Genomic DNA, 26,164 nt, shown 5'->3' on the forward strand with positions numbered 1-26,164 from the left:
GATAAGAAAAAAGTAAGAAACATAGTTATTTCAACAAAAAAACATCAAATTTGAAATGTAACGCAGGGAATTCTGGAAATGTAAATTTACGGTTATTCACTGTAAATTATACGGTCTTTTTCATTAAAATGTCATTTAATTAATGTCCAATTCATGTAATGGCCAATACAGTTTTTCACCGTATATAGTAGGGGAATTTACCGTTAACCATTTAACAGGTTTTTACTGTAGCATTTTTACAGTCTTTTACCGTTAAATTCACAGTAATTTTTTACAGTGTACTTATGGTCAGTCTGCACAAGATCAACATGCTTGTTTCCTTTGCGGCTCCTTTAAATACAAGACAAGCATTCGATCTACGTCAGAGCGTCAGAGCATCCACGAATCTTTCTACAGCGTTGTTGGCAGGGCGGCCAGAGCGAATTTTGACGCTCTCGCCGTCGGCGGTGTGAATGCACGGTCAGTGTCACCGACTTCATCTCTTAAACCGAGAACAAAGAAAGCACTAGTTTATCAAAATATTAAAATGCTAATGCAGTCTCTTTACTGTTTTTCCCTGACACATTCATAATCATTACTTCTGCCGGTGTGCTGTGGCAAGTTTTATGCGTGTGCTTGAGCGCTTATTAGGCTATGTAGGCAATTAAAGGCTCATTATAATGATTTAAATGGTTTATTAATAAACGTGCGATTAGTCGACTAATGCTTAAAATGAACGACTACTAGTCGACCAGAAAAATCCTTAGTCGAGGACAGCTCTAGAAAAATCCTCTATTGGGTCTGTGTTGAGGGAACAAATGCTAACTTCTGAGTTGGCTTACAAAAACACGTCATCACTGCAGCACTCTATTGGAGGCCACAAGGACATAAATAAATAACATTCGCTAATGAGCAGCTAATGGGCTCCTCGTTTTATCTCCTGTATCTAGCGTTGCTCTGAAATGAATCCATTCTGAAGGCATTTTTGAGATTCACATGGGAAAAAGTTAGCTGACGGGTCCAGCGTGCTCTTTGATAAAAGTGTCCCAGCTGATTTCTGAGGTTGTGGCCTCTGTAGTAGCTGAACAGCGGGAGATCTTTGAACAGTCTCATCGACTCAGTGTTTGTTGAACTATGAATGGTGTAGGTGGTGCAGCAGACCTTGGAGGGCTTTTTAGCTCTTTTTAAGGCTGGCATCATTGATTTGACCTTTGATTCTACCAGTGAAGGCAAACTGTTTATTGTGTTTTTAAACAACTTCCATTTTGTCTTGTCATGGCTCTTTTTATGAAATTTTCTCATTATGACATTTACTCACCCTCAAGTCGTCCCAGATATATATTACTTAATTTGTTCAGATGAACTCAAACAAAGATTTTTTTATATAAATAATCCATTTATGTGAGTCCATATAATGCAAGTGTTAAAATGTTGATTGTGCCATTGTGACGATAATCCATAAACCAATGCATGAGTCAGCGTCTTCTGATGCGAAACAATAGATGTAAGAGAAATAATAAAATTGTATTATTTTTTAAGTATAAACCATCGCTTCCAGCCAACTGTTGTTTGTGCATTCACAAGAGGCATTGTGAAGCTTGTGCTTTTTATGTCTGAAAAATGTTGGCTTATAGTTAAACAAATGTTTACTTTTTACACATCTTTGACCAAAATATTTTTTCCCTCCAATTTTTCAAGCATCTGGCTTTGTTCTGGTATGCAACTACCACTTCACAATCGAATTAACTCTCAATGTATAAAATTAAGCCCCTTCCTACATTTCTTTCCATTGAATAGCCTGTTTCACTCAGAAACACATCAGATGGCAGTTGTACAGTGTACACTGAGTTGTGAACGCCAATTTATGTTGACTTTAATGCTACATGGTTGTAGGCCTTACAGATTATTGATACTGATAGGTATTGCACAACTTTGTTTTACTTTTCGTTTCATAAATGTGTCTTTTGTCGGTAGTTTAAAGTGCTGTTATGTCTGTCCATATTGCGTTTATCAGTATATACTCACAACTTGAACATAAACAAAACTATCTGATAGTCTTGCGCATAAAAAGTCTGCCCGACATGGTGAATAAACACACAAAATTCCTTTTTCCCCCTTTATTCATATTTAGCTGGCATCAAATTCAAGAAAAAAAGAAAAACAGTAACATTTCAAACCCTGTCCATTGGGAAGCTTTGGGGATTCCCGTGATGAGTAGGCTAGTAAGTTATTTTGTCTGCAGATTTTAAACAGACATTGCTGGTTGAAGTTGAGGACTGCCGTGCTGTGACTCTGCATACTGTAGTCAAAACAATGATTCAGCACCTAAGTCTGACGTGACTCATATCTGTCTGCCTCCAGGTTTCATTTTCTCAGTAAGTGTTTACTGAAGAGCTTGTTTGAGTAATGTAGCACAAGTCATGCCCTCTCTGTGCTGACGCAAAGAATAGTATGTGTCTTTTGTTCATGTGTGTCCAAACAAGCATGCTTGTTAATAGGGCTGGGAGGTATGACAGTTGAGGAGAGTGGGGTAAGATGTGCCAATTTTTAAAAGGATAGTTCACCCAAAAATTAAAACTCTGTCATCATTTACCCTCATGACGTTCTAAACCTGCATTATTTATTTATTTATTTATTTTTGACCTAAAAAGATATTTTGAAGAATGTTTCTCTTTTTGTCTATATAATGAAAGTCAGTGGGGCAAAAACCCCATTAATTGTACCCCATTAGTTTTCATTGTATGGATTTTTTTTTTTTTTACCAGTCTTGAAATTTTAAAGGGTGTTGTTAAAGAATTAAAGAATTAAATAATTATGTTAATTAAAATGAAACTAAAAAAAAAGCTTTAAACCTAAAAACTTAAACAAAAAAATCTTGAAGTTGAAGTAATAAAATTACTAAACCTAAAACTAAAACAAAAATGAATTAAATGAATTATAGAATTGCAAAACAACTAACAAAAACTACAAAAGCATATAAAAAAAATAATACAACTTAAACTAAAATGAAAATGTAACATTTAAAATAAAAGCACTAGTATAAAAGTTTTCTGCAAGTTACTAGTTTTTAGATCACACTTTACCCCACAGATATCAAGTTGGATTATTACTAATTTTGAGTGTGTGTGTGTGTAGTTGATTTCATAATTTGACTAATCTATAGAAACATTATAATTTACAATATATATATATATATATATATACAGTGGGTACGGAAAGTATTCAGACCCCCTTAAATTTTTCACTCTTTGTTATATTGCAGCCATTTGCTAAAATCATTTAAGTTAATTTTTTTTCCTCATTAATGTACACACAGCACCCCATATTGACAGAAAAACACAGAATTGTTGACATCTTTGCAGATTTATTAAAAAAGAAAAACGGAAATATCACATGGTCCTAAGTATTCAGACCCTTTCCTGTGACACTCATATATTTAACTCAGGTGCTGTCCATTTCTTCTGATCATCCTTGAGATGGTTCTACACCTTCATTTGAGTCCAACTGTGTTTGATTATACTGATTGGACTTGATTACGAAAGCCACACACCTGTCTATATAAGACCTTACAACTCACAGTGCATTTAACTAAAAATAAAAGTAAAAATAACTATTGAGAAAGATACTGTTACCATGACACCATCAAATTATTCCTACCACAATATAAGATTTCAGATATAAGATACTAATTTTTAGCATGTTTGTTGACATTTGGTTTCAAATGTATTTTATGTTTGTGATTATGCATGGCGGAGACTACAGGTCATTTCAGTAGGACAGAACTTTGATTGTGTGTGTGTGTGTGTGTGTGTGTGCTCCAGTGGGGGATGGTGCGACAGCAGCAGGCTGTTATCGATGCTCTGATCTGTCTGTCAGGTTTTGACTGGGGTGCATGGGGATGGGATGGGATGGCAAGCTGCTCCTGGGACAAACACCAAGGTTAGACAAGGGTAACCCAGCCCAGTGCAGCATGAGAACGGCCCCTCCCAATTACACACACAAAATGCCCTTCAATCTTATCGATTTTTGTCGAAATAACGAGACACCATGCTGCTTTGTGGTCAGATTGCTGGTTCCACTCAGTGCTCTGCTGCTCAGCATCCCAGAATCTCCATGCTCATTGCCATAGCAGCATACTTGAAGTCTGTTACCCGATCTGAGCCCGATGGGACCCGGCAACCTCTTGGATTTCGGGCCAGGGCTGCGTTTCTCAAAAGAGACCATTGGTGGCAATGGTTCTATGATCTACTTAGGTTTACGATGCTTTTGGGAAACGCAGCCCAGGTTTGGGTCAGGTTTTCATGCCTAATTTTGATTTTGCTAAAAAAAATGTATAGGTTTAATTGTAAGGGTTTTTTTTGTTTGTTTGTTTAGTATAGTATTGGGTCTTCTTCAAGCTTCTCAGATCAAGACTGCCTAGGACCCCAAAGTGTTTTCATTTGGCCGAAAGAACATTTAATGAGTAAAATCATTCCTTTAGCCAGTGGAATCACTTTGGTAGTATGTCAGAATCTCAGAATCCGTAAAGGTGGAATTTACTGTATAACAAAGAATGTCACAGAATTTGGCAAATGTTGGATGAATACAAGTTGGGTACAGTTAATTAATTTGCAATGTGGACTATTGTCTGTGAATATGAAAGTGGAAAAAGACTGCTATTTAAAAATGAAGTCTGCGGTCTAGAAGAGAACACATGAATTTCTTCTCCAGAGCTGCCCTGAGAGTCACTTCACCAGCACTTCTCCATTTCATTTAATAAAACTATCCTCATATCATACACACAGAAACTCAAACGTCTTCATGACAAGCCATCAAAATAAAAGTTTGGATTAACTTGAAGAAATTGTGACAGAAATATGCTAATACTGTACAGTAGAATGTACCCCTCAAAATAACAATAATAATAACAACAGTTTTAAGGAATATCACACTTTTTTTTCTTTTTAACAGTAGAGATCTATTGTGATGCACTTTATTTACCAAAAACAAAACAAAACTACATTTTAAAAAACAGGGCCCTTATAATAGTTTTAATTGTGGTTAAATTATATAAGTTTCATGATTTTTATTAATTAGACATGTTTTATGATGATTAAAATTTAATTTAACCATTAAAACAATCCAGAAAAAAAATAAAACTGGGGGGGAAAAAGGAATCCAGTTATATTTAAAAGAAGAAGAAAAAAACGGCATTTGGGGAAAAAAAAATCAATGGATTTCACTGGGCACCACTTTGGGGTCCTAGATGAGCTTGATTCATAAATCAATCGACTTACAGCTTATTCTGCATATTAAGACAGGGTAGGAAAAAGTAATGAGACCGGAAACACACTTTACCTTTCATTTTTAGGCTTACAGACCTCTACAGCATACAAAGCTTGGCCATGTTATAATATTAAAATTTAATTTAACCATTAAAACAATCCAGAAAAAAAATAAAACTGGGGGGGAAAAAGGAATCCAGTTATATTTAAAAGAAGAAGAAAAAAACGGCATTTGGGGGAAAAAAAATCAATGGATTTCACTGGGCACCACTTTGGGGTCCTAGATGAGCTTGATTCATAAATCAATCAACTTACAGCTTATTCTGCATATTAAGACAGGGTAGGAAAAAGTAATGAGACCGGAAACACACTTTACCTTTCATTTTTAGGCTTACAGACCTCTACAGCATACAAAGCTTGGCCATGTTATAATACACAATGGGCCAGATTTACTAAACAAGGCAAATTAGCGTGAGAGCGCAATTCCAAAAAAATGCTAATGGGAGTGGAAATTTCTGCGAGTGATTTATTGACAATGCACAAATTAAAGAACACAGAAGCAGCCAGATCATTTCCATAATGACCAACAAAATCTACCAAGAGCAACGCAAATTAGCGTCTGCTTTAAGACATGTTTTTTGGAGCGTTAAATAATGGCGCAAATAAACGTTAGTAAATTGCGTTGAGCGATTCCTTTCAATACTCTCCTCCCATAAATTTTGCGTCTGAAAGGGAAACTCCTACAAATGCATAAAATAACTGTCCACGCCTTTTCAGCGCTAATTCTTCACTGCGCATCTTTAGTAACTCCTGACAGTATTATTTTAATGCCAAAAGACAGCGCAAACACTTTGTAAATCTGGCCCAATGTGTTCTCTAAGTCACAATTTTATTAGCATGAAAGCAAGAGTTGAAAAATCACCATACTTAGGAAGTCAAACAGGAAGCAGTTTTTAATTAAATTAAGTCATTAAGTCAATGGCTGCATACTTCCCTATTATATAGTATAGGCGATAAACAGTATTTGAAATGAGCTGTATGTCCAAATTCAGAGTATTCATAAAACATTAAGTGAAAAGTACCTGGACCTACTACAACTGTTGATATTCTGAAGTGCGCATCTAATGGACACTTTACTATCCCATGAGGCCACAGAAGGGGAGTTGTAAAGCGGCACAATTGATTATGGTAGGTCACATGACAATGACAACATGACGAATGTAGTACTTCCAGATTCGTACTATATAGAATGTATTTTGTTAACAGATACAGATTATTTACTTATTCAAAATAAACACCTACTCTGAGGATATGCAATTTCAGACGCAGCCATTGTGACATTTTTAGAATGTGTTTACTTCACTGAACTTTGTAAAGTCGTAGAGTCTTTGTAGAGACTTGAGTAGAGTCCACATTCTCAGTGATTTTGCCCTTGGCCGTTAATGCCCGATGAGATCATCCATTCAGAAATAGCACAGTTATCACATTTATTTTCATCAATTTATTCACATCAATTTTGCTCTGTGCGTGGTGTGCTCGTAGATCTTTATGTAAATCGTTCTTGGCTACCAGGAGTGGATGAAAATTGAGTCAAAATGAAAATGGAAGGAGCAGAGAGCCTCTATCAATCATAGCGGCATTTACCTCACCAAGCACAAAATTCCAGCTATTCCCTTCCCTGTGAATGAGACATACAATTCATTAACAGGTGACTGCTTATATGTGACTGCATATAACTTATATGCATATAAGTTAAACGTAGTGGCCTAGCTGTATAGTGAACATGATTCAGACACATGATCTATGGTGCTCATGTGAGAGATTCAGGTTCGATCCCAGCTGTGTTGTGTCCTGATCCCATTCCCCCACTCTCTCCCCGATAATGTCAAGTCTCAGCTACACTCTCTCTATCTAATAAAAGTTGTCCAATAACTATCCAATACATGAAAATTGTCAAATAAAAGATTAATTCAAATCTATTTAATTTAATTTAATTTAATTTAATTTAATTTAATTTTAAATGGTTTATTAATTTTTGTAATGGGAGCAAGAAACAGAGGTCAGAGCCTGTTCTCTATTATCATTTATAATTCTTCTACATAAGCATTCAGATTATATATCAGTTATTTTATACATATTTATAATAAATGATAGAAAACAAATACATTCAATATCTATACAATATTTATGCATACGTGTGTGTGTGTGTGTGTGTGTGTGTGTATATATATATATATATATATATAATATCTGTATAAATATACATGTATTATAATCTGCACACAATATATCTGTAATTTATCTGAAAACAAGAACTGATAAAAAGTAAATGTGTATCTTGAAAGCAATGTAAGTTGCTTCGTATAAAAGCGTCTGCCAAATGTGTAAATGTACTTTTTCAGTTCTTTATTCAAACTGTAAACCAAATTTTTAGTAGCTGCAGATAGAAGAAAAGAGAAATTTCCATTTTCTAAACCTCAACCTTTACAGTTATCTAGCTGACGGTAATGTGAGCAGATGAGACTAAGCAACCCACAGTAATCAAGTACACACTGAGAAAGTTCTTTCTCGACACTATACGCTGTTTCCTCTAAAGACACTTCATGTCAGAATCAGCTCTCACGTTTTACACTGTTTACCTTTTCATTCATGAGCTTATGTTCAGTCAAAACACACTGTGTGTGGCATAGGACTTCTCTCTGTGTTGATACTCTCGCATAAACAGTTGCCTTTTTTAGCTGCCAAGCGTCTCAATAGTCTTGTCTTGCCTTGCATTGGATTCATTTCCTAACGTTTGGTACTTTTTTTCATTTCCTTTATTTTGTTGATTGATTACCCCTTGGCCGTATTGCAGGCGAACCAAAACGTCAAAGAGAACTCAAATGAAATCTGTCCAAGGTTGCCACCTCAGCACAAAGCCTTTGTGATTCCCGACCAGACAAAATGAAATGAAAGAGAACTTGTTCAGACAATGACAACTGAAAACAAATACATCTTTTCTGATGACGCTGGTCCCATTAGGCTGTAACATCTGCTCGAAAGCTTACTTGCAGCAATCATATTCAGTATTCAGCTAACATTGTGGGCGTGTTATTGTAGAACTCATATGTTACAATAAAAAAAAAGAGTCTGTTTTTCTATTTGAAGATGCTATGCCAGGTATGAAGATGGCAAAACAGGCAAAACTCTCCCACTCGAGATTATACTTTAGGGATGATAGAGTACATTGTAGACTGAAGTTCCTGTCAAATTACTGTTCCCTCGACACGATTGCTTCCAATTTCCAGTTCCCGGCTTCAAGAATGTACTATAGCTCATGTTGTCTGTAACATAGTGTTGCTAGGATGTACTGCATAGTGCTGAAAACACAATGAGATCATCAAGACCCGGCCCATGAGACATTTAAAATACTGCATTATTGCTTGGTTCAGCTTAAAACCAAAGTAATACTTCATTTGCTACCCATTGTGTTTGTAATGTGATGTATTTCAAAATATTCAATGAGAAAAATGTAGGGCCTGATTTGATTTTACACATTGGTAATTTATTGGATCTTGCAATGGTATGTACATGACAAGTGGTTGGAGGTGATGAGGTTGAAAAAATAAGAGGGATTGGTGGTGTCAGCCTGGAAGTCTTAAAGTCGGCATGAAATCAAAATTGACAATTCTTGTTTTTTGATGGAATACTGTAGTGTTTATTATAAATAATTTACCGTGCACTTCATTATTTTTTTACAATTCATGTGCCCTCGTAATCTTTAATCAAAAGCGTTAACCTCCCCTCCCCCTCAAAACGACTCCTCTACTCTTCCGGTCACGAGCTATTGCGCAAGGGCGGAGCTATCTGGAACTGCTAACAGCTGCAGTGACATCAGTGACGTTTGGAATAAACGACAGGGGGGAAAGCTGAAGCTGATGCTTCACTTTATAGCACTTGACACCAGTCATAAGGGAGTACGTTACCCTTAAATATCGAAAAGATATTAGGATATTACGACAACATTACTCTTAGAACATCGCAAACAATTTTTTTTTTTTTTTCATGAATATGACTTAGCCTGATGGAGGATGCGTTCAGTCATTCAGGCAGTCTCTCTCTCTCTCGCACGTGCGCTGTTTAGGCATGTTTTGTGCCGTTGATCATCATCGTCATCCTCAATAAAAAAAATAAAAAATGTATTCATGCTAGGGTGTCTGCGGTGAATCCAGTGGAGAGAAATCCCCCACAACTCACTGCAAACTGGCATTCAGATCTGCCTCCATTTTGTTGGCAACGCCCCAACTTCCAACGATCCAATCAATTCCAGAAGGACGAAATCAAGTCCCACCCTCTCATTTCAGATGCCGATTCACTCGGATATACGTCACAGCAGAGTAGAAAAGACAATCGCAACTTCCGTTTCATGCCGACTTTAATTGGGTCCAAGTTTTTAGTTTGGGGGCCAATTCTCACTATTGACTAACTATTATCTATGACTTTTGCCTCAATTAACTCCTAATTGCAGCTTTTGCATTAATAGTTTGTAAGGTAGTTTTTAAGTTTAGGTATGAGGTTAGATACAAAATCTGCCATTAAAGGCAGAGTAAGTGATTTCTGGTAGCCAATGTTGATCTTTGAAATCACCAAAACAAACACGCCCCTACCCCAAAAGGGTCTTGCCCCTATTTTGATAGCTCCGCCCCACATATATGTACGCAACCCAGGCAACGATTAGTTCTGTGAAACAAAGCAAAACTAATGTTACACCGTGTCTACGGACGTGAGTGGCGCGGCGCAACAAATCCCGACAGAAAACTGCTGCCGGGTTCTATTTATGACGTGCTGATACAAATTTCAAATGTTTTTCAATGGTCGTTTGATCGCGTCCAGTGTAGGCAGAGCTGTTGTAGACACGGTGTTACTCACCTATTGAGAAGAAACAAAGCAACCTCGGCGTCCGATCGCAGGCCTCCGCTCCTTGAGTTCTCTCCAGCTCTGGAAAGCTGATCCGATATTTACACGTGTCCTACTTCTTGCCTTATCGTTCCGCAGACGTTTTCCTCTTTTGTTTTTTATCCGCCATCTCTATCTTTCTGTCTCTCGGCTCGGCTAATGTCCGTCCCATGCACTGAAAGCTCTCTCCTCCACATCACGAGTAGACACGCCCCTTATTGCTGATTGGCTACAAGTTTGTTTTGCTATTCGGCCCGAATCAGTTTTCTAAAGTGTTTTTGAAAAATCACATACCCTGCCTTTAATATGTGCTTTATAAGTACTAATAAACAGCCAATATGCTAGTAACATGCATGCTAATAAGCAACTAGTTAATAGTGAGAACTGATCCCTAAACTAAAGTGTTAACCTTATTTTTTTTAAGATTATTCTTTAATTTTTTTAATATTTATTTATTTGTTTGTTTGATATTGCTTGCTGTAATTAAATTGTGCTTTTTTAAAGAGATTAAGTTCATAGTAATTAATGTATTGCTGTAATTATATTATGTTCTTTTGAGATTGTTTTATTTATTTATTGAATTATTTACTAAATTCATATTCATTAAGTCCTTTTTTTATTTTGCTGTACATAAAAAAAGCTATAAAAAAATAAAAAATGCAATAATACACAAGAAACATTAATTCCTGAACAAGAACAGATGTCCCAAGAAATACAATCGGAAAAAAAAAACCTGTGAGATGTAATTTAAAAATGAAAATAAAGCATTCCATCTGTGGTAAAGTTGCATATGACATTGTTGCATGCATTACATTTTTTTTTTCATAATAATAATAGCAAAACATAATGAAACATCAAAATAAAGTGTGAGAGTTGGTAGCTATGGCACTCACTACCAGAAAGTTGTTTAAATGTGTGAAACACAAAATAATGTTCTTTTTAGCAACATCATATGACCCCTTTAAAGGGTTCATGAATTGCCTTTGTTTTTTATTTTGTACTGTTCTCTGAGGCCCACTTATAATGTTATCAAGATTTTTACATAAAAAAACATCATAATTTAGAAGTAATAGGCTACTTTCTGTCCTGTTTTTACCCCTCTCATCAGAATGCTCTGTTTGAATAGGTGTGGCGGATTGTAGACTCAGAAGTAAACGCCCACTGCTATGATTGGCTAACAGTTGTGTATGTTTGACAGCCTACATACTTCATAGATGGACGCTGCTGTGATTTAGGTAAAAAATGCATAAATACTCAGTACATATTGAACAATCTGCAATAGCAGACAACGCAATAGTGACCACGTAATAAAAACAGTTATTCACACTTGTGTGGTGCGTCATTACTGTCGGATCCAATATAGTCGGCACAGCATCGTCTTTCAATCTTTCTGAAAATCTTTCTGAAAATCTTGTGCCTTGTTTGTAAACGAATCCGCTGTAAAATTAAGTTAACAAAATACCTAGTTCTTAGTAATGCGGTCTGGAACTTAATTAAAAATAAAGTTCACCCACTCTTTCCTAATGTTACGATCAGAATGAAGGCAATGCAAAGACTCAGTTTTTCTACAACTTGGCACTGCACAACATCTTGTCTTCGGATCCGTCTTTATAGTTTGGTTTCTGCGTAGACCTGCGTTTTCCTCTCTCGTTATTTAAACTACACGCGCAAATCTTCAGTATAAGCTGTTTTTAGAGTAACGAGAAAGTTTTGAGTTCTGAAACTTACAGGATGTTTTTATAGTACAATGTCCTCTTATATGTATCTCAGTTCATGACCCCTTTAATGTAATGCAAGAATTTGAGGTTACGGTGAGCACTTACAATGGAAGTGAATGGGGACGATTTTTGAGGATTTAAAATCAGAAATGGGAAGCTGTTAAAAGCTTGAAAAACTTTTCTGTTAAAACTGGTGTATTAATTGAAGCTGTTTTAGGGTTTATGGTGGTGTGTTGTCATGACAACTAAGTTGTAAAATTGAATATAACTTTATGCAGAAAATGGTTAGGAAGACATTTTTCACAATAAAATCAACACAGTGTTTACATCTTGTGATCAGTGCCATTTTAGTATTATTTCTATACTGTTGTAGTATTTATTAATATTTGAATTAATATTAATACATATTTTTATATTTACTATTAGTTTTTATGTTTTTATTGTTTTTTTCATCTAATATTTATATTTTAGTTTTATTTAAGTTTTTATTTAAATTACAGAAAATTATTTTTATATTTTTACTTACAATAACAACTACTTGTGACTATATTTTTGAATATTGAGTGTTGAGTATTTTAATATTTTTGAACTGGCCCCATTCACTTCCATTGTAATGCCTCACCGTAACCTAGATTTTTGCTAAATAAAATAAAATAAAATAAAAAATAAGGTAATCAACATTAGTACTGTCAGTTGTGCTTGACTTGTACTTAATAATAAGTACATAATGTACATTAGCTCTATATGTTTATAATACATTAGGCCTATGTATTTTAACAATTTTGTTCAATAAAACCATATGATTTCTTGCTTTTGATACTTTATTTGAACATGTTTTAATGGTTAAATTAAGTTGTATTAATCAAAAAACCTATCTAATTAATTGAGTTTTACAGTTTTATCTTTACCAAATTCAGTTTTCCATTATTTTCTGGATTCCATTTGAATGGTTCCATTAAATTTTAATAATCAAAAGCATCTCCAAAAATGCATAATTCCGAGTCCGAGGATGTGAGCATCATCGAGTAGAACGTCACATGTTGTCATCTTGAGCCTACGATAATTTCGATAGGGTGTGAAGGCAGCTTTATACAATTAGTGAGATTACTATGATGGGCACTAACAGAATAGATAAGCACATATGGGCCGTAACACCACCAGTATTGTTGTTCCCTGATAAGCCATTCCATTATGCTGAAGAGTAACCCCAAAATGACCAGAGATGCTATTAAGGGCTGACGTCAATCTCATTAGGGAAAATGGATTCTCCCAATTTAAGGAATGCAAATGGTTCCTGGCATGCCATTTGGGATTTGACGTATTGTTGTCTGAGTGTTCATGGGACCCGGGAGACAATAGTAGCCTGTCTTGTCTGGCCATAGGTTGTGGTGGAGAAGGCATAACTGAAGTCAATTTTCTGCACTCTGCCCTCGACCCCTGAAGGCACTTTTCCTTAAGTACTGTCTCTCACTGAAATTGCTTTTCACTTTTAACCAGCCAGGCATAAAAACCCACTCTGGAAGGAAAGTGAGGACCACTCCTTCCAAAAGGCCTTTTATTAATATCACTCCTGGAAAGATAAGCATTTTTTGGTTATGTACTAATGTCAGGGGTTGAAGGAGCACAGAAATCATTCCGATATCCAACAGTATTCCATTTTTAACCTAAAAGTATCTCTGCTCTCTGTGCTGAACGTGTTTTCCCAATTTCCCTAACAGATAAGATGTTAACATTGGGTCATACCTAATTTTGTATTCAATGTATATCACATTATCCTCTGTCCTTGGATGACTTTTGTAGTGAAGCAATATGGACAGGAAATGAGATCAAGATAAAGACTGCCTTGTCCCTCTCTCCACACCGGGCCTAATAATTTTGTACTCCTGAGAGCCAACAAACTAATTGTATTAGATTGTGATTGCCCAATGAGACAAAATGTGATGTATAGGTTACAGTGGGGTTCAGATGGAGAGATCACTAATGAACATGCTTGTGCATTTTTTTAACAAATCTTAAATTAAAGTATAAATTAAAATTAAAACTTATTAAATATATTGTATTTTTAATTTGTATTTACAAATTAAGATTTTGTGGACTTTTTAGTCTTAAGATAAGGTTTTTTATTTATTTTATTGATTTATTTTTTTAAAGAATCATCTAAATATGTTATCTAATACTGACATTTCTGTTCATATTATATGATTATATCATATAATATGATTCTGTATCATATTATATAACAGGATGTTTTCGCTTCTTGTCTGCATATTAGCATTGTTACCTAAAAACGCTCTTTAGGGTTTTGATTTCTGAAGAATATTTAAAATGTATCCTGAACTTTGCTCTTTTTATGAATTTCTGTTGTTTAAGGGCTAGATGGTTGCTAGATGGCTATATGAATAAATAATAAATTATAAATAAAAATAATAATAACGTTTAAATGTTAAAATCCACTTATACTAACCAGATGTATAGAGATACAAAGTTTCCATTTTGTTCCTTTTATTAAATTCTGCATGAAATGAAAATTCATTTTATTTTCTAAATGCATGTTATTGATCTTATTGTGAACGATTCTTCCATTTAAATGTTTTGTGTTTTTTTTACATTGCCATTTTCAGTTAATGCATAGTTCAGTTCATCTTCCAATGAAATGACCAACGTGATCTCATGAGAATTTGTATGTATTTTACATAAAATATGGTTCTACAAAACGTACATTTACTTAGCCTATGTTTACACAGACAATAAAACAATACAATACTGACATATTTACACCATCTAAACGTACAATAGGCCTACTGACGTATTGATGACACCTAAAATGTAAATAATTTACGCATGAACAACTTTACAGATTTACAAATGAATCCTTATCGCTGAAAGATAGTTGGACATACTACTGCTCACTGAAACCTGGCAATTACCTAATGACTTTATGGAACTTAATCTGTTGACTCCTTGTGATACTGAGAGAACCACCAACTCGCTTGGGGACGTAGAAAGTGTCCGTAAAAGATGTAAAAATGATGGCTCTACCCACAATAGCACTTTCGTGCAAGGTGTAGTTTATTTACAGCACCGCAGATATATACAAAAGTCCACGAGTGATGGCGTGAAGAAATATATACAGTGTTATCGCCAAAGACAAAAAAAATACAAAGTAGCAAAGAAACAACAAACTGGAAAATAAAGACGGAAAAGATATATACAAAATATATACACAAAGGGTATCTTCAATATACTCGCTTTGATGAGGGTTGCTCAAGGCACTACTGTTGCACGCTCGCGTTCGACTTGGTTAACAAGTGATAAATGTGAGTCTGGCCTCCCTTTTTATAGGACAGACTCCGCCCCTTCTTTGGACGTACCATTTTTAAAACAATACATTTTCCCGTAACCTCTGTACATATATACAATAGCCCTATTTTATAAACACAAAACCTAATTTCAGCGTAATAAACACAAAATAAAACCAATAATACAAATGACTGTGTTTTTCTTTTACATTTGTCAGTCTTTAACCTATTCAACAATGGTTTTGTCCGATTTTGAGCTCAGCGCACCAGCACTAGCAAGACTGATCACACCAAACACTTGTGACGAACATTAAACAAACATGGAAGGCACAACATAAATTAGACAATGCATGTAGTATGTACAATCGGGATGAATCTGGAACAGGGTAATGTAATGTGTGAAACTGTCCATGGGCTGTCAAGACGGCGTGTGCACCCGCTCGGCTGACAACCAAACGGAGGGGAAGGGAAATCAGCGTCGTGAGTATGCGTGTGTGTGTGGTGCGGTAAGTGTGTATGTGTTCGCGCTGTACCCAGCGGGGATATCTACTTTATCACATCACCTCGCCCTTCTCTTGGCCGCGAACTGTCCGGGTACCGCGACAGGTAGTCAGCAACCACGTTTTGTTGTCCTGGTCTGTGCCGCACCTTGAATTTGTAGGGTTGGAGGCTTAGGTACCACCTCATAACTCTGGAGTTGTGGTCCTTTATTGTCTGAATCCACGTTATTGCCCGGTGGTCCATCTCCAGATCAAACTCCCTTCCTAGGAGATAATACCTTAGACTTTTGAGAGACCACTTGATAGCGAGACACTCCTTCACCACAGTCGAGTACCTGGTCTCCCTGGGCAACAGCTTCCTGCTGATGTAGACCACTGGTTTTCATGCTCCCACCTCACCCTGGGCCAGGACAGCCCCAACTCCTGTGGCTGAGGCATCTACCTAGACCAGGAAAGTCAGGGCTTTGTAGGACTGGGCTGGAGCATATATTCTTCTTAAGAGTTCTGAACGCTGCCTCACAGTCCTCAGTCCACTCCATCGGACTCTTTGCTGCTTTCGTCAGCAAGTCCGTAAGCGGTGTAACGATGGTTGCAAAGTCAGGGATGAACCTCCTATACCAACCCACCAGGCCTAGAAAGGATCTCATCTCCTTCTTCGACCTATGCCTTGGGCTCCACCGGATGGCTTCCACTTTGTCCACTTGGGGTCTCAGCTTGCTGTTGCCCAGGTGATACCCAAGGTAATTGGTCTCCTGCCTTGCCCACTCACATTTCTTGACATTGAGGGTGAGTCCTGCCTCTTGGATACGTTTCAGGGTCTCTTCCAGATGTTTCAGATGCTCCTCCCAGGAGTTACTGAAGATTACGACGTCATCCAATTAGGCGGCTGCCCACCCCTCACACCCTCGTAGAACTTGGTCCATCAGTCGTTGAAATGTGGCAGGTGCCCCATGGAGGCCGAAGCGAAGGACCGTAAAATGGTATAGCCCAGAAGGTGTCCTGAATGCTGTATACTGTCTGGAGTCATTGTCAAGGGGCACCTGCCAATACCCCTTGCACAGGTCCAGGGAGGTAATATATTGGGCCTGTCCGATTCTTTCCAGCAGGTCGTCTATTCGCAGCATGGGGTAAGCATAGAAACGGGACTGGGCGTTCAACTTGCGGAAGTCTATACAGACACGTAGCGTTCCGTCTTTCTTCGGGACAATGACTACGGGACTGCTCCACTTGCTTCTGGATGGCTCAATCACTCCCATTTCCAACATCATTTCCACTTCGTGTTTCAAGGGTTCAACTATACCTTTCTGGCACTCTGTAAGGTCATTGTCTTGATGGTGTTGGGTCATTAAGGTGGATTGTGTGATGGATTAACTCTGTCCTCCCCGGCCACTGGCAGAACAAAACAGGGAACTGTTCCAGGAGGCTTTGCAGCTGAGCTCTGTTGGGACCCTGCAGGTGCTCCAAGTTCACCTCAGCTGGTTCTCTCTGTGCCCTGGCCTCTGGCTCTGGTTGCTCATCCATCGCCTCAGTCACTTCCCTCACCATCATTGCCATTCCTTGACTCACAGGTGGCTCTTTCCATTCTTTGAGCAGGTCGATGTGATACATCTGCTTAGCTTTCCGCTTATCTGGATGGTGGATCTGGTAAGTCACCGGTCCCATCTTCCTCACCACGGTGTATGGCCCTTGCCATTTGGCCAGCAGTTTGTTGGTGGATGTTGGAAGTAGTAGTGGTACCTTCTGCCCCGGCTGTAGCTGTCTTTGTTTTGCGTTCTGGTCATACCACGTTTTCTGGGCTTTCTGTGCCTCTTTCAGGTTCTCTCTTGCCTGTTCTTGATAGCGTTCCAGGTGGATACTCATCTCCAGAACATACTGGACGATGCCTCTCTCCGCCCTGCAGCAGACTACTGTGCAAGTCTGGCAGCGGCTGCAGACCTGCTCTAGCTTGAGCCCGGGTAACAGCAGGACATGAGTCTCAGAGTTCATGGTGTCTTGCAACAGTTTGCAGAGTATAGGTAAGTCTCTTCCTAAAATCATATCAGCAGGCAGATCATCAACTATAACAACATTCATCAGAAATGACTGTTCTTGTGCGCACACAACTACTTCAGCTCTGGGGTGCTGCCTTACATTCCCATGCACACACTGGACAGTTGCGCTGGTTGCATAGTCAATCTTTGAAACAAAGCATGGCTTTAGGAGAGACAGGGAGCTACCAGTGTCCAACATTGCGTTCAAAGAATGTCCATCAACAGTTACATCATACAACATTTGACTCTCCCCTCTAGAGTCAACATCTTTGTCCTCTTCTCTGGGCACATAACAAAATCCTGTCAACTTCGATTTTCACACAGGACACACAGTTGCTTTGTGACCTGGCTGTTGACAGTAAAAACACACCAGTTCTTGTCTCTCTGCCTTTGGTTTGTGTACACTGGTAACGCTTTCAGCTGGACCTTGTAAGGCCCCAACACCAGAAGTGTTTTGTTTATGCACAGTACCTTTGAGTGGTTGAGAGTGTGGACCCCCGCGTACTGAAGAGCCAGTTTCGCTGCTGCTAGTCCTGTTGACGGCTCGTGTTCCCGTACCCAGGTAGGGAATCACACGAAGCAGCTGCTCCAGGATGATGATCTCCCCGATCTCCTCCTTAGTGTGCAGATCAGGTCTCACCCAGTGGCAGTAAAGGGTCCTCAGACAGTTGTAAGTCTCTGTCGGTGTCTCACCAGCAGGATTCGTGGATGCCCGGAATCGCTGTCGGTAGGTCTCTGGCGAGATGTTGAATTTCTCCAAGAGCGCCTCCTTCAGGTCAACATAAACTCCTGCTCGCTCCTCATCCATCGCCAGGTAAGCCTCCAAAGCCTGCCCAGTCAGCATTGGAACCAACCGGAAACTCCACTCTTCCTCGTTCGAAGCATCAAAGATAACTCTCAATGTCCTCCCCCTGTTGGAAGACAGGTATCCTCGGCAGTTCACTCATCGGCCTCGGCTGGCTTAGAGATTGAGTTGCTGGGGGGGGGGGTCTATGCTGCAAACGTGTGCGGTTCTTGAAGCAGTCGGCATATGAAGATTCATTCGCAGGCTCTCGGCATCACTGGGAGTCTCAGCAGATCTAGCAGACTGCAGAATCACGTCCCGTAGTCCCCGGAGCTCTGCTAGATGCCTCTCCTCCCGTTGCTTCTGTGCATGGAGGAACTGATGCATCAGGCTCAGCAATCCCTCATCAGATGTCGAGCCTGTCACATCGGCCTTGACCTGTGGTGTGTGGGATTCAGATGAAGCCTTTGGAAATGCCTCCGCTCCCCCTTAATCCTCCATCGACTCTGCATCCCCATCTGCAACCGCTTTCACACGAGAGCGTAATCCACCTCGGGGTCTTTTGCCTTTCGGTGCTGTCTTACGGATAGCCATCCCACCGCTGCCACCAAATGTGATACTGCAAAAACCACCAACTTTATCACACTCCTCCTGGATACTGCCATCTGTCTAAACCACGTCTCACTAGCTGAGGCGGTGGCCTAGCAGCTGTAATTAAGAACAACTATAAGACTGACAACATTGATTTTCATGCTGTTGTTAGCTTTGAATATCTGTCATTCAGAATTGCTGGTCCTACACCACTCTTGATACTGCTCATCTACAGACCTCCTAAACACAATGCAAACTTTCTCTCTGATCTCACCAAGTTGCTCACTATTGCCTGTGCTCTATATAGCAATATCATTATGCTTGGTGATTTTAACATTCATGTGGATTCTGATTGTGCTTCTGCTAAGGACTTTATGGCTATATTGGATTACTTTGATTTTTCACAGCATATTGATTTTCCTAAACACTCTCATTTTCATATCCTTGACCTAATCTGCTCGGTTGGCATTAATAATGTCTGTGTCCAGGGTCTTGAAGCAAGCACTTGAAGCACTCATTGACTTTAGTTTCTGTCTCCCCCTTGCTAAACCTAAAACCAAATCAACAATATCTTACCGAAACCTGAAAAACATAAATGCTGACAATTTCTCTATTGCTATAGCTGCTTCCTATTTGACTCTCTCTCTGTTAATTTATCCTGTCCTGGTGAGATAGTATCATTATATAATGATGTTACATCTAATGTCTTGGAGGCTTTGGCCCCATTAAAGTCCAGAACTGTCCCCTCAGCTCATTCTTCCCCTTGGTTTACTCCAGCGTTCAGACTAATGAAAGCGAAGGGTAGGCGTCTTGAACGGCTCTATAAGAAGACTCGTCTTCTCGTTCATGTGACCCTCCACTCAGAATTCATATCACAGTATAAAAAAGCACTTAACACCGCACGCTCTAGTTACCTTTCCACTATTATTAACAGAGCAAAGTGCAAGCCCAAGACCTTATTCTCTGAGATCAACAAACTTGTTAAACCACCATCACCCCTTCTCAATGGTTCTTCTGAACTTTGTGATGATTTTCTGACAATTTTTACACTATATTTTACACTATATATAAAATTTTTACAATATTTATCAATCCTTTTCTTCTGTTGTTCTCACAGAAACTGCTACTTCCCAGATACTTTACCCACTCTCAAACTTTTCACTCACTAATCCATCTGTGGTTGAACATCTGATTATGAACTCTAACTCCTCTCTACCTGTCAGCTAGATCCTATTCCAACACACATACTGAAAAACTTTCTCCCCTCTCTCATTATACCTATCTCCCACATGATAAATTGTTCCCTATCGACTGGTTATGTACCGCTTGAATTGAAAATAGCTATGATCACCCCTGTACTTAAAAGACCTGGCCTTGACAACACAGTTCTAAGTAATTTCAGACTCATTTCTAACCTTCCTTTTTTATCTAAGGTCCTAGAAAAGGTGGTCACCAAACAATTACAGACTCACTTGGATAAAAATAATCTGTATGAATCATTTCAGTCCGGATTTCGCCCTCTCCATAGTACAGAAACTGACCTTCTAAGAGTAGTGAACGACCTCCTGCTTGCTTCTGATTCAGGTGCCCTTATCCTTCTGGGGACCTGAGTGCAGCTTTTGATACTGTTTGCCATTCTTTACTGCTATCTCGTTTGTCGGAGATCGGCATTACTGATACTGTCTTACAGTGGCAGGGTTTATATCTCTCAGACAAGTCAAGTCAAGTCAAGTCACCTTTATTTATATAGCGCTTTTAACAATACAGATTGTGTCAAAGCAACTGAACAGCATTAATTAATTAGGAAAATAGTGTGTCAATAATGCAAAATGACAATAGTAAACACTAATTTTCCAGTTAAAGACAGTTCATCATTGAATTCAGTGATGTCATCATCCAGCTAAGTTCAGTTTAAATAGTATCTTTGCAATCATTTGCAATCAAGTCAACGATATCGCTGGAAATGAAGTGTCCCCAACTAAGCAAGCCAGAGGCGACACATTTCAGTCCGGATTTCGCCCTCTCCATAGTACAGAAACTGACCTTCTAAGAGTAGTGAACGACCTCCTGCTTGCTTCTGATTCAGGTGCCCTTATCCTTCTGGGGACCTGAGTGCAGCTTTTGATACTGTTTGCCATTCTTTACTGCTATCTCGTTTGTCGGAGATCGGCATTACTGATACTGTCTTACAGTGGCAGGGTTTATATCTCTCAGACAGGCAACAGTTCATTAGCATTAATAAATCCAAATCGCATTCTTTCACTTTTTCTCGTGGAGTGCCTCAAGGATCTGTCCTTGGTCCACTTCTATTCTTAATCTACATGCTTCCTCTGGGTCAGATCATCCGGCGCCATGGTCTAAATTTCCAGTTACGATGATGATACGCAAATCTATTTTACTGTACAGCTCAATTCTGTTTCCCCCCCTACTTCTTTTACATCTTGCTTACATGATCTCAAAGTATGGATGGCCCAACATTTCTTAAAGTTAAATAATGAAAAAAATTAATTTCTGTTAGTTGGCCCTAGATCCCTTGTCTCCTCCCAACCTGACTACTCCATTAACATTGACGGAGTTATAGTCCATCCCTCTTCCACTACACACAATCTTGGTATAATGTTTGATTCTAGTCTACGTTTTGAATCCCACATCAATCAACATGTCAAATCCTGTTTTTTCACCTTTGTAATATTGTCCGCCTATGACCATCTTTAAATTTCAAAGATGCTGAAACTGTTGTTCATGCATTTATTACGTTGCATCTGGATTAATGTAACTCCTTGTTTTATGGCCTACCCAACAAAGTCGCTTGCAGCTTATCCAAAATTCAGCTGCTCGTGTTCTTACATTTACCAGAAAATCTGCCCACATCACTCTGGTTTTACAGCAATTACATTGGCTCCCTGTCACCTATCGTATTCAGTTTAAGATTCTTGTTTTAGTTTTCAAGGCCCGTCATGGTTTAACACCTTCTTACCTTTCTGAATTAATTCTCCCCTCTGTCCCTGCCCGTACTTTGAGATCGAGCTCTAAAAATTTGCTTGCAGGAGCCAAATTATGGCTATCTAGTGTGGGTGGTAGGGCTTTCTGCATTTCTGCTGCCAAGCTCTGGAATAAACTACCACAAGATCTCCGTGTTATCTCTTCACTCCAGACCTTTAAAACTGCTCTCAAAACTCACATATTTACAATGTTTCTTAATTAATTACTTGCCTTAATTTTCTGTTCTATGCTTTTGTAACTTATCTTGTATATTGCATATTATTTCACCTCTGTCTGCTGTTTGGATATCTATATGTTGTATACTATCTGTTATTTACCTTATGTAAAGTGTCCTTGGGTGTTTGAAAGGCACTATATAAATAAAACGTATTATTATTATTATTATATTATTATCCTTATGAATATTGAAATCACGGCATTAACATTTTATTTTATTGTATTCAGTTATCATATCAGTGGCATTATGTTTTCATTTGCGTTATGAAGTTTACTCATTTACTTAATATGAAATAACATTTCGTTCTGTTCTGTGATTTCTGCTGCCAACTCGTTTTGAAGAATACTTAATGTTAAATAAGACTACAGTTTAAAACCTTAAAATGAATAATATTTCTGCAATCGTTTAACCATTACTTATCACATAATATTTACTTTGCAGTTGGACACAAAATGTGTTTTCTCCGACAGGCTGTGACTGACAGCAAAACCATAAAATATACTAAAAAACGCAACATAATTTTAAAAAGAAACAATTTTATTTGTGTACTGTAATCCAAATTTTCAGAATTCATACAACTGTGAGGAACAGTGCCAAACTCAAGCCTCTATTCAGTGATCTTCATTTCCATTCTGAGCAGTAACTGTAAGCAGTAATACCCGCGCTGACGCGCTCGTTACAAATTCAAAAGTTGCCGCTTCAATAAACTTTACGACAGGTTTGTACAGTAGGTAAATCGAATGCTCATTGGCGCTCACCTGCTTCGTCACAGATTGCGACATGTCATGTTTTTAGTGAGGTGTGTTTGAATGAGAAATGTGTGCCTTCATGGAGTAGAGACTGCGGCTGCAACGCATCGTCATTTTAATTACTTGTGGTACTGCTTGATGATGTGGCTCCACTTCGCTCACTACTGCGCAGACTCGGGTCCCGAATCAGCGCAAGATGTCGACGCCATATTGGGACACTGGCGGCTTCACTTTTTAACAATGGAAGAGATTGAAGGTGCGTCGTCCATCTTTTTTTACTGTGGTTGTAATACGTCCAAATTGTACGTTTCTGCATCAATCAAAGCTTACAACATACGTTTTGTGCTTGTAAATGTTACATACTAATACCTACGTATAAACAATGAGACCAGGCCGAAATGACAGACTTCTCCAATCATTTAGTCTGATTAAACTCTGCCATTTTCTTACATTCAACTACAAGTTTGCATTCAAATCTGCTTCCATCTAATAAAAAAACTAATGGAAAAGTCCCAGTCATGCATTTTCTTTTTCGATAATCTGTTTCACTTAAATTTAGTTCACAGAAGAAAAGATCTGTCGCAACTTCCATTTCATGGCAACTTTAAAATCCAACTGATGTTTTCTCGGTTTCTTTAACAGAAGCCAATAAACCAACAATGACTAACTTATTTCCTTGATATGGTCGAGTGAATAGAAGGCCTATTAATCATCCTAATTCTGTCACTGAGCTATCATAGGTATTTCATGGGTTGGGTCTCCTTATTACTTGTCATTCCATTTGCGATTAGCTTCAAGATAATCAAATACAACACAACCATGTGCCATTCCCTGCACTAAAATGCCTTTACCTCATTGCATTAGTCCATATTACATGACAGATGCAAACCATCTCGATCTGAGCACCTCATTCCCTCTCTCAGAGGAGGGTCACAAAGTACTCTGAGCTCGCTGTCATGGTTGAGCGCATATACAGAGCTCTCTGAAGCAACTTGAAGAGTGTTGCTCCATGTAGCCTTGGGAACTTTGGGCTCCTGAGAAACAATGGACTAATTGAAGACCTACAGCAGACCCCTGACACTGTGGCCTGGCTTGGTCGTGTTCTGTTGTTCAGAAGACAGGAAAAAAGAAGCTCTATCTTCTCTCTGTACATCGCTCCCTGTGCCCCAGGCAGCAATGTGGCCTTATTTATGACACAAATCAGTCCCATCCTCTGTACCGAACTGTTATCACGTACATGCACAAGCCTAGTAGTCAATCAAACCCCAATGACCTACCAGAACTGTGAAGACTTGTAACATCTCCACTTAATCTGTTCACTAAATTTTGAAGCCCAGTAAACTTAACTTAGCCTACTCCATTTTTTAAGGCATCACACTCTAAAGCAATCTCAAACCGTAGGCAAATTATGCTGTTTTTCTAAGACCTTATTTTGGCCAAACTGACAGCATTACAGATAATCTCAGAATGCACTGCAACAAGCTCAGTGGAAAACGTTCGTATTCTATTCAGTCTCGCAAAATATCAATACATAAATAGTTAATATAAACACATTAACTGTACTGTTGCTGGCATGAAGCAGACAAGGACAATGGCATAGCGAACCCGAGTGCAGTTTTGACCAAAAACATAAACAAACTATGAACTTAATCCTAGACGTCAAACAAAATATCAACATGAACTATGAGCTTGATTAGACATCAAACAATGACCTGGCACGTAAAACATAGAACAGTATAACATACTTCAATACACAACAAAGTAACGTGGCAAACATACAGCAGGGCTGCCAACTTTTGAGTTCAACTTAGAGTAAGAATTCCCATGGTGGGTTGGGTGGTGTTTAGTTAGAAAAACTGTCAGCAATGTATTGGCTAGTCAACGTCACGATGACTGGTACTGTGTTTTTATCATAAGATTATGTAAAATAAATATTGCACTGTTGAAAAATAACTTTTCACCACAACAAAAATAGAAATGTACAGTGAGAATTTAAAGATTTACAAGTCGTTACTTACTTTTACAAATAATTGCAACCGCATTTCGCACACATGTTGATACAAAAGTTCAAATATTTTTCTATTGATCTATTATTCTGCATTTACATTGCATAATGCATAATGCGTTCATCCTCTTAGCAGCTCAAAAAAACAAACTTTTTATTCAAATTCTTAATGGATTATATAGCCTAGAAAGTATGCAAAGAGTGCTCCATTTATAATCACTAAAAAGCTGTCACTTCAGTTCATCGGAAACTCACAAAGTTCCATTATAATCAATTAGGCTTTCTACACTGCACAATGAACCTCTTATTTACATTGCATCTACACTTTGTTACAATGAGAGGATTCGCGAGCGTGCGAAGGGAAAAAAAAATCTGCGAATTCTGATTAACTTGAATGGAATGGCCAATCAGATGTGTTCAAGAAATCAACAGGTAAATATGTGATTGGCTATATTGCCCAACACTACAAAAACATGTTTAAATATAAACTTTTGATGCTTTCCAGAGCGCAAACACAAATACATACTGGAGCATTTACAAAATTTGTTTTGCCAATATCCTATTATTACAGATTCAACCGAGGATGATTTTGCTTTCGTTTGAGGGTGTTGTTTTCACTGCGTAAGAAAATAGTTGTGTGGTGTGAGAGCGTGAGAACAGTGTTAATTGTGTGTCTCACACTGAATGCATGTTGACAGCCACAGTAAGTGCTTAAATACAAGACTATGGGTTAATCACATGACATAAACAACCAATGACAAACCTAACTGCTAAACAAGATTACAAGACAAATGGACATGAACCAATGAGAGAAGAGAACTAATAATGAGATAAGACAATGAACCAATGAAAACATGACATGAGAAACAAACGGGAACAGAAGGTCACATGACATGAAACAGGTATGACATAAAAGACATCATTAGATAGACCTGAACTGAAAATAAGAAACATGAACAAAAAGGTTTTTTGCTTATTAGAGAATCACATTATCTTACTATAAATACTCAATAGCACAAAAACTACATAGAATACACAAATATATATATAAAAAACTACATCGAATACACAGATATTGAGTTCCAAAGTT

At 38.2% G+C, this 26,164-nt stretch overlaps 1 protein-coding gene and 1 long non-coding RNA gene across 2 annotated transcripts in view; one reads left to right on the top strand and one right to left on the bottom strand.

Annotated features, from left to right (window-relative positions):
• LOC107724943 (GRB2-associated-binding protein 2-like) overlaps positions 1 to 26,164 on the top strand; it is a 60,900-nt gene that overhangs the window by 16,878 nt on the left and 17,858 nt on the right. The gene's annotated exons all lie outside the window — the stretch shown is intronic.
• Positions 7,571 to 25,874, bottom strand: LOC107724963 (uncharacterized). Its single transcript, XR_001638066.1, has 3 exons — positions 25,864 to 25,874; positions 8,469 to 8,476; positions 7,571 to 7,636 (listed from the first exon to the last, which is right to left on the bottom strand). It is a non-coding gene; the product is annotated as an uncharacterized LOC107724963 (long non-coding RNA).

Source organism: Sinocyclocheilus rhinocerous, unplaced genomic scaffold (assembly GCF_001515625.1).
Source record: "Sinocyclocheilus rhinocerous isolate Xijiao unplaced genomic scaffold, SAMN03320098_v1.1 scaffold996, whole genome shotgun sequence".
In the NCBI taxonomy this organism is placed as follows: domain Eukaryota; kingdom Metazoa; phylum Chordata; class Actinopteri; order Cypriniformes; family Cyprinidae; genus Sinocyclocheilus; species Sinocyclocheilus rhinocerous.